The sequence below is a fragment of the Panicum virgatum genome, chromosome 7K, assembly GCF_016808335.1.
Source record: "Panicum virgatum strain AP13 chromosome 7K, P.virgatum_v5, whole genome shotgun sequence".
NCBI classification, from domain to species: Eukaryota; Viridiplantae; Streptophyta; class Magnoliopsida; order Poales; family Poaceae; genus Panicum; species Panicum virgatum.
The window spans coordinates 50,829,787-50,839,867 of NC_053142.1; positions in this window are offsets into that span (position 1 = coordinate 50,829,787).

Sequence of the window (10,081 nt, forward strand, 5' to 3'; positions counted from 1 at the left end):
ACTAAACTTGCTTAGGGTAGCATGGATTAAAACAGAGGCTTGCTTTGCTAAGGTTACACATGCATGAAACAAAAAAACAAATAACCACAAGTATAAACGAAAAGTGCTGCTAGAAGCCAAATAAAAGTAAAGATTTGACTTGCAGATGTGATCTAGCAACAAGAATTTATCCAAAATAATATGATTTTGATAAAGCATGCCATACAAATTTTCCCAACATTTATTGACGATCGAAAGCATTTATTTTAACCCTAGATAAGAAATTAATCAAGAATAGATCCACAATCAAGCACATAGGCTATGCACCTGAAAATTTTCCAGTGGACTACACATACAAAGAGTAATCTATTGGATAAAAAAATTCATAAATTTTTGAGCAACGGAACAACCGGTAATAATTAAACTAGCTTAAACACAAACTGAATTTTCATCAGGGGCAAAAGTGATAATTCACAGGCACAAGTATTTTTCCTCAGAAGTTTTTGATTTTAGAAACCTAACAAAATTGGGTTTGTATTTTTAGGATTTTCCTGCGATTTACTATGCAATTATGAATTATCAGCCGAAATAAAGAAATAAAATTGAAAAACATAAAAGATAAAGGAGGGCGCTGACAGCCGGGCCCCACTTGCCAGTGGGCGCCGGCCCAGCTCCTCACCCCTCCCCTGCTTTCGGTCGCACGCGCGGCCAGCGGCTCTGGTCGGCGCAGCCCGCGGCGGCGCTCCCCGCCGGCGGTGGCCGGCCGGCGGCCCGCGGGGAGGCGCAGAGGGGGGAGGGGGCGCGGCAGCCCGCGGCGGCGCAGGGCAGCACGCGCGGCGGAGGCGGCGTTCCGGCCCGGCCAGGGCCGCCCGGCGGCAGAGGCGGGGGACGCCACGGACAGGGGGTCCGGGCGGACTTGGGGCGCGCGATAGCGGCGCGCAGCCCCGCACAGGGAGGCCCGGCGACGCTGAAAGGCCCTAGTTTGGTTTTGGTAATTGAGTGACAACTTAGGTGGACTAATAAGTGTTTATGTTGAGATACACAGGAGATTAGTCCACACAAAGACACTAGTATGAGCGACATATGCCATGGAGGAGAAATGGCTAAGGGTTGATGCTATGCTCATATAGTGTGATCAAGGAGCTCATTGCATATGAGACATGACATGGAGTTATGTGACCAAAGTGGAGAAGATCAAGACAAGGCTTGGCTTGATGGACCGGTTGCAATGGAGAAGGGCAAGTCAAGGCTTTGAAGCGAGGGACCGAGAGGCGGTGAAGCTTGGGCAAGATTTGGCGCCGATGGACCGAGGCAACGGTGAAGAGCGAGCAAGGTCAAGATCGATGGACCAAAGAGGTCATGTGATGATATGGAGTGGATCATATCATTTAAGAAAGATCAAGCCAAGTGTTGACTCATGATGATGATCAAAAGGCTTGATGGAGTTTGGTGCTTGTGTGGCATCAACATTTGGGAAGTTGAAATGGAATGCGCAAGGCAAAGGTATGACTTGTAGGGCATTTCATTTCACCGGTCAAAGGTTGTGTAGAGAAGTGCATGACCGGATTTAGGATAGATGGCCGTACTATCAAGAGGGGCAAACTTGTTTGCATATCGGTCATCTAGTGCCACTTGAGCGATCTAACATTGCGATGTTGCTAGGATCGAGTGGCGTGGTGAGATCAAGTGAAAATCCTTTGAAAATGATTGTGAAATGCTAACACACATGCACATGGTGTTGTTCACGTGGTGGTGTTGGCACATTTGCAAAGGAGAAAGAGTTGGAGTTGATGTTGATCAACTTTGGGAAGCAAGAATGGTCTTTTGGTTTTCTCCGAAAATTAGGTTGTCTCTTGGAGTGGAATACTGCTTTGATCCATTGTGTTTTGGATCAAGAATTCAGTTGGGTTGTGTAGCCCTCTGAATTAGCTTTCCATAGAGTCCAAGATCACCTAATTTGAACATCGGAGCTAAGAGTTATGGCCGTTTTACCGAGGTACATTTCTGCTGGAAATAGACCTGCGGACGGTCCGCCCTAGACCTGCGGACGGTCCGCCCTTGAGGGGCGGACGGTCCGCCGTTATCTCGGTTGAGCTCAAACAGAACCGTTTTTGGCTCTGTGGGTGGTCCAAAATGACCTGCGGACCGTCCGGTCCATGGGGGCGGACGGTCCGCCTTTAAAAGCTGAAACGGGCGCAGAAACTTGGTTGTTCTGTCTTGGGTGCCCAAAATGACCTGCGGACCGTCCGGTCCTTGGGGGCGGACGGTCCGCCTCCTACTGAAATTTCTGGGACACAAACACTGCGGTTTCTGTGTGTGCTCACGTTTTGAACTGCGGACAGTCCGCCCCTGGGGAGCGGACAGTCCGCCGGTAACTTTCAGATTTAGTCAGAGACGTTTGCAAATCGGTTGGTTCGAAGTTTTGAACCGCGGACAGTCCGCCCCAGGGGCGCGGACAGTCCGCCCGGGGCTCTAACGGTCGACTCTGACACATAATCATTGCAGTTCTAGCCGTTGGTTTTAAATGGCGGACGGTCCGGTTTTTGTGAGGCGGACAGTCCGCGAAAACTCAGTTTTCACGGGATTTGAGTGTAACGGCTAGTTTGGGGCCTCCCTCTATAAATAGAGGGTGTGGCCGGCCATTTGAGGAGAGAGAGCACCTTGGGGACTTGGTGTCCATGTGTGAGAGTGCTTGAGAGCCCTCTACTCACTCTAACTTGATAGTAATCATCCGATCGAGTGAGAGAGCGATTCTAGTGCGATTGCTTTGAGAGATTGCATCGAGTGGCACTAGGTGATCGTGTTGCAAGCCGGTGTGCTTGTTACTCTTGGAGGTTGCCACCTCCTAGACGGCTTGGTGGCAAGAGACTCCGTTGAAGCCCGCAAGAAGTTTGTGCGGTGCTCCGGAGAAGAGTTTGTGAGGGGTATTGTGCTCACCCCGCGGGAGCCGCGAAGAGCAACTCTAGTTGAGCGAGACGTGAAGAGCAACAAGTGGTTCGGCCGGATCATGTGCTAGAGCTCGGTGTGAGCACTCCACGTGGGAGAGTGTGACTTGAGAGTCACCACTAGCAAGAGGATCGGCGGCAACCTTGGAGCTTGTCTCAACGGGGATTAGCTTGGTGGCAACCAAGTGAACCTCGGGATAAAAATCACCGTGTCAACTTTGTCTACTCTTCTCGGTGGTTTGCATTCTCCAAATCACAAGCATTGTATTTACATTCTTCTATATCTTGTGCTTGTGTAGTTGCTCTCTAGTGATTAGTTAGCTTGTGTAGCTTGCTAATCAACTTCTTGCTTGTGTAGCTAGAAGTAGAGATCCTAGTGTAACTAGTTAGCTTGTGTAGCTTAATTAGTTGCTCTTGCTTAGATTGTGTAGCTAAGCAAGTTGAGCACTTGGATTTGGATTGTGTATCCTTGTCCTTGAGCATCTAGTGAGCTTAGGTTTGGCTTTGTGCTTTTGCTCATTAGAATTGTTTAGGAGCTCCCCCGGTTTGTGAAGTACTAGTGCTTAGGCTTGTGTGACTTGGCATTAGAATTGTTAGGAGAGCTCTTACTAGCTTGGCACTCCATTTGCTTTGTGTAGGATCCTTTTTGGAGGTGCCTTAGAGTCATAGTTAGAGGGGTGAAGTCTTGGCTAAGCGAATAGTTTTAATTCCGCATAAGTTTCGGTTAGCCGGCGTAATTAATTTTAGAAAGGACTATTCACCCCCGCTCTAGTCCGCCATCTCGACCCTACAGACGCGCGCAGTGGGGGTGGCGCGCGGTCACGGCGGCGCGGCGGCACTCTGATGACGGTGGAGCCGGAACCGAGCGGGCAATAGGTCGGGAAGGGAGAGGAGGTTGCGGGGGAGCTCACCGGGGTTTCGTTTTGGGCGGAGAAGGGCCGGAGGTGGGAGCTTGACGGAGAGGGGCGAAGCTCGACGGAGATCGGCAATGGCGGCCGCGGTCTGGAGCTCGATTCGGCCGGGGTAGGGGCTCGGCCGAGCTCATGGATGGTCGGAGTGGGTGCGGGCTGAGGTCGCGCAACTCAGAGTGCAAAGGATTGAGGTGGGGCGGCGAGGAACGGCCGGCGCGGCATCGACGGCGAGCTCTGCTCGTCTTGGCTCCGCGCGAGCGCGAGGAATGGAGAAGGGAAGGACGGGACTGGAAGCTTCTCGGGACCACGCGAGGAGAAGAGCGGCATCAAGCGCGATGGCCGACGCGGGGATGCGCTCGCCGGCGGCCAGACGCCGGTATGGGCGTCGGGGCGGCACAGTAGAAACACTGGAGAGCACAGTTTACTCGTTGAACGATTTTGACTCAAGTTTGACCCGCTGAAACTCCAAATTTCATATAAAAACTTGGAATTTGACCAAAATAAAAGTTGTAGAGTAAAAGAAGATCTACAACTTTCGTTTTGGGCCAAAGTTGATTTGGAGCTCGGATCGGTGAGAAAAACGAGATCGAAAACGGCTAAGTAGATGTTTACTAAGCGAACGCGATTAGCGCTAACGACGAACTTGAGTCCATGATTAGCGAGTTAACTCGTGATTAGCGAGCACAAATAACACAGGGGTGTCACAATAAGATTTCGTAATTGTACTCGGACTCCTCATGGACCGGACTTACCGATTGGACCCACCGGTCATACCGGTCGGGCTCTTGCCAGATCAGCTACAGCACCAGACCGGTCAGACCGCTTGGTCAGATCGGTTGATGCCAATATTGGTCGTCAACATATGCCCCCTGTTTTCTGGTGAAGCTTGCTTAACAGAAAACATAACCAGGACCAAAATTGCCTCTGGATGATGATAATCACTCACCGGCCTTATGTATGATTTTCTAGATCACATATGCATGCTATTATAGCCAAAATAAGAAAAAATAGCGATTGTGATGATATGGTTATGCATCAGCAAGCTATTTCGGCTTTACAAACATTTAGCATATCAGAAATCTTGACACGGCCATGGCTGCTGATCATATTGGCCATAGCTCCATGGTGAGGCATAAGTAAGATATTGATAATCATAACGAGCCAACCAAGGACTATGCCCAAATCATGGATTAAATATACCTGAATATGCAGTCCATGGCACATGCATCGACGGAATAAATGATGAAGTCCAATGAGACGTCCGATGATGCTTTTTTGATCTTTGTGTTAAAAAACTCCTTCGTTTGCCTTCCAATTGATTGCTTTGTTTTTGTTCATATATCTTCTTGTATTTGTCCAAAAGCTCTTTAAAGGTCGGCGTCCTCTTCTTTGCACCACCAGAACTCCCAGGTGTAGACCGGTCAGACCGGTAAGGAAAACCGGTCAGACCGGTTCCGTCAGAACCGATATGATTGCTCTTGTTTTACCCCCCAGCCAAACTTGGACATTGTTCGACTATATTGTTTGAATCATGATCATCGTTGGGGACAATTTTATCAATTGAGCTATCAGATTGTTCTTCAACAATCAGCTTTTCTTTATCTAGTGTCAAATCTGAATTTTTGTTCAATCTTCCATCTTTTTGACACGGTAAACTTGTTTCATCACCTTATGCTTCTTTTTCCACATAAACCGATTTTCTTGATGAAAACGGTCATTATTTGTAGGTGATGGTTTTCTAATTGCCGACTCCCTATAGGTAATATAATCTGGACACAAATATCTAGGAAGAGACGGCATACATGAATTATAATAACATGACGGATAAAAACAAGGCATGCTGTAATAAGATCCGCATGGCATAGGTATAGGTGACCTATGTGACGGAAACGGCATTGAATTAGGAAAATTATTTTGTTGCCGATTCCGATCATGGAATTGCTGTCTTGGAGTAGATCTTGAGTGTTTTGGATGTTTTGGCCGACTAGCATCTTTTATTTGTTTTTTGGATTTAGCCGGAAGATCTCCAAGAAAGGACTTCGACATTTTCTTTTGATGCTTGTAACGGCCTTTGGATTGAATGGTTTTCCAAACACCAATCTCAGGTTTCTTGGGTTTAACCATCTTATGTTTTGATTTATTTTGCAAAATCCTAGATGAACCGGTTAGACCGGTCTTGGAACCGGTCAGACCGGTTGCAGTGCAACCAGCACCTTTGCCTTTGTTTTGTTGCCCCCCGAGCGTTGAAGTACTAGATTTAGTCTCTGTGCTCTTGTCAGGGGATTTTGGTTTAACAATTTCGGCTTGAGACAACCGAATTGTATCTTGACCAACAACATCACAAGTTGGCAAATCTTTGCAAGGATTATTGGTCGGCTTCTCAATAGCCGACTTTTGAATAACAGGAATTGGATCTACTTTATCCACTATATCAATTAGTTCAGGTTTACCAAGCAAATACTTGATATAAATACGATCACTATTGGATAAAGTACTTGTAGACAGTACCTCTCTCAGAACATTGTGGTATGATGGCGATCCTTTGTTCTCCATCCAGCATGAAAAACTCAGGTCGATCTGTACTCGAAGAATCTCTTGACATAGTTCAAAAGTCATCGCCATAGGTGTGTCTTCAGATTGCACCATATTGCTAGGGCTTGATTTCGGTTATGCAAAACCGAAACACCTTTTCCCCAGCGGAGTCGCCAATTTGTGTTGACGCCTTTTACGGGCCAACACAAGATCGCGCTAGGTCGCGTGGCGCGAGGGGGAGCTCCTTGCAGCACCTCCTGCGTGGAGCGGTCAGACCGGTCGCCGTGCAGAACGGTAACAATCCGACGAACGCTCGCCCGGGAGGGACCCCGTCGGGGCAAGCGCACGTAGGGTTGCCCTAGGCTCGGCAGGCCAGCTAGGGCGTCCTTAAATGTCATGGAGACGAGAAAAGAACAGCATGTCGAGGTTGGAAAAGCTAGGGTAAAGAGAAAAGGTAAAGACGATAAAAGATAAATGTATTTGATTGGTTCGATTGGGTTGTGTCTCTCAATCGGTCGTGACCCTTTATATTTATAGGGTGAGAAAGAATTACCCCGCAAGAAATCATGTTTACAGATATAAATCTATAAGATTTCCTAATTGTACTCGGACTCCTCATGGACGGTCAGACCGATTGGACCCACCGGTCAGACCGGTTGGGCTTGCCGAATCAGCTACAGCACCAGACTGGTCAGATGTTTGTTCAGATCGGTTGATGCCAATCACCCCGTTCGGCTGGTGGACAGCCTCCAGCCTCTACAGTATTTCCCTCTCACACAACTCCAGCCTCCAGCCACCAGCCAGACAACAGTGTTTTTCTCTCACAAAACTCCAGCTCCAGTTCCAGCCTGCCGAATAGGGTGAATATTTTTCGTCAACACCGGCCGGACGGCTTCTCAGGTGCCCTTGCTGGCTTGCTCAGGCACCAGAGATGGCAGGCAGTTCCCGGCGCTGCCGCGCTCGGCACGGTGGCAGCGACCAGCGAGAACGAGCGGAGGGGAGACGAGACAGGACGGGACGGGACGACGAGGGAAGCAGGATGTGGGCCCGGGAGGATGGCGCGGCGGGGGGGCAGAATCCCGGGAATGTCGTGGCGAGGGCGCGAGGCGACCCACGACGGGGGACAGGACGTGTCACATGACGTCACGGGCAAGGGGAATCAAAAGCAGAGCAGAGCCGGAGCAGGCAGGCTCCCTTGTAATCATATACATGCCTCGGACGCCGCCCAGGACCCAAACAGTGCGCCGCATGGCAGGCGCTACAAGTCCTGTGCCGGGGGGCGTATCGTGCAGTGTCCTAGGCTGCGCGTGCTACCCAAAGCACATTGCAAATGTTTTTATTTGTTGCTAAACGAGAAGTAATTTTTTTTTACGGGTAGAAAAAAAATCTCCCTTTTTTTGCTTGCTCTTGGGAGAATCACATGCATGGTGAGATTTGAATTTTCTGAGCACCTGCGGAGCGTGCAGTGTGGAGCGGGCACTACTGGACGTAGGGACTGGACGCACGCTGGTCATGTCGTGACGCATGCATGGGCATGGCATTGGCATGCATGCGTTTCCGTGGAGTGAATGAAGCTCTCATCAGCTCAGCGGGCACGTACGGTACAGTGGCGGCGCGTGCGTGATCGATTGTAGCCGGCTTTTCGTGTGTGTCTTGTTCCATTCCATCCGTCCACACCGTCGTCAAAAAGAAGGCATGCCACGAGAGCAACTTTGGTAAGCCGGCCTCAAATTGCGGCCTAGCTAGCTAGCTAGACCTACTACCTCTAAATAGCACCACAAAGTACCTAAAACCTACGTCTACGTGCATAACAGCATAAGGTGGCATCGTCTGTCTGTCTGTCTGTCAACGAAGCGCTTGTACGTAGTACGTACATTGCAATAGGTCTGGCATTGCCGCCGTTGCCTGAACCACTACTGTTCGACGTTTTGTTACCTACACCCTTCGTTCCAAATGTTTAGTAGATTCCATTTTTGTAATTCCAATGTATAAACATTTATTAAGGATTAACAATAATATGGCAATTACAATTGCTATAATAGCTAGGAGCAACAAGGAGTACTATCTATTATGATGAGTAATGTGTCTAGATTTTTTTTTTTGAAAGAGCTGTCTCCTTAGGATGGTGGAGGGAGTACACACACTACCCGGTCCGGCGGAGAATCTAGCACGAGCTAGTAGCCGCTAACACTACTTTTACACGGAGAAGCGGGAAAATTGTCAGCCGCCGCGGCATGTCATGGAGAAGCCGGGTGGGGGCAGAGGGCGTATCAGCGGCGCTAATGATGAACTTTAAGGCCTCCAATGCAAGCCGTGAGCTCCAACCATTTTGTCACCCGGAAAGACGCGCCGGCAGACGGCAGCCACCGTGCCCAGCCCAGGGAATGGAATATGTAAAACAAGGCGGGGCTAGTTAGCTAATCCTTGGAATCTCGCACATGATTAGACGCGGCAGGCAGCCGGGCCGCTTTGCAGAGTATGTATACAGCCTACTGTGATGTGGATGGTCCTACTGTAGGGTGTCAAGTTTACCGTGTGCTAGTACTACATGGTCCTACTGGAGACATCACGCGTGGCAGTGCCATACGGTGTCGAGCACTCGAGCTACGGACTCATCCGGTCGAGGCCGAGACGTTCCAAGGCCCTGGTGCTGCAACTAGTACTGTAGAACCCAAAAGGCAGAGGCGAAACGAAACGGGAAAGCGAAGCAAAGGGAACGGAAGGGCGTGTAAAAGAGCGGCGACTTTCTTTGACGACGCGCCGCCCCCTTTTGCCCATGGGGGGGCTTGGGGGTGGGGCTGTCGCCACATGCGACGGCGATGCCATTCCCATGCGTTGCGAGCGCGCCTGCCGCCTGCCAGCCCTCGTAGTCCGCGCGGCCGCGGCGATGGCGAGAGCCAAAGGGAAAAGGAATGATCGGTCGGTACGTCAATTGGTCGCATCCTGGCGCGGGGGCCGAGGAGCACGCGCGCGCCTGCGTACGGCGGGGAAAGGGAAGGCTCCTCCCCATCCATTGATCATCGATGCCCGCCTCCGCCTGGGCTCTAGGGCCGTCATGCTTGGCTTGGGGACTTCTGGGCTGGGCTCTGCCAGCCGTGGTGGTGCCGCGCGGCCCAGCGGTCAGCTAGCGAGTAGCGACACTGTTCTGTTCACGGTCACGAGGGACATTTTTTTTTCTTCTTTTCTTCCTTTTTCGCCCCTAGCGCCGCTGGCCCGGGCTGCTCCTGTTCTACTTCTATCTTCTCTCCCACGCACACACTGATCCTGATCCGTATGAAATCTGCATGGGTTCGTGGAATTTGGTGGTCTCGTCCGTTCCAACACGCGGAGTAGCTGGTTCTTCAGGCTTGGCGGCTCATGTCACGACGCACCGTTAAACGAAAGGTCATCTGCCCTCCAGTCCCTGTAACGCTGCTGTTTCTCAGGAAAAAGAGAGTTCGTGACAAAAACATATATAGGGCCGAAGCCAAAGGAGTGGGCCTTCTAGGCTCGTATTACCGCATCGGCCCAAGCTTTGGCCAGCGCTTTTTTCTTTTTTATATTTAAAAAAATTAAAATTTCAAAAATATATGTCCTTTTTTAAAAATTTCAAAAATATACCCCGGTCGCAGTAAAGAATATGAGGTGAAGTGTGTGAATGCTGGATGTCCATGGCGAGTACATGCATTCAAGGGAAAATGGAAGTCAAACTGGAAATGTTCCATTGTCACAGAG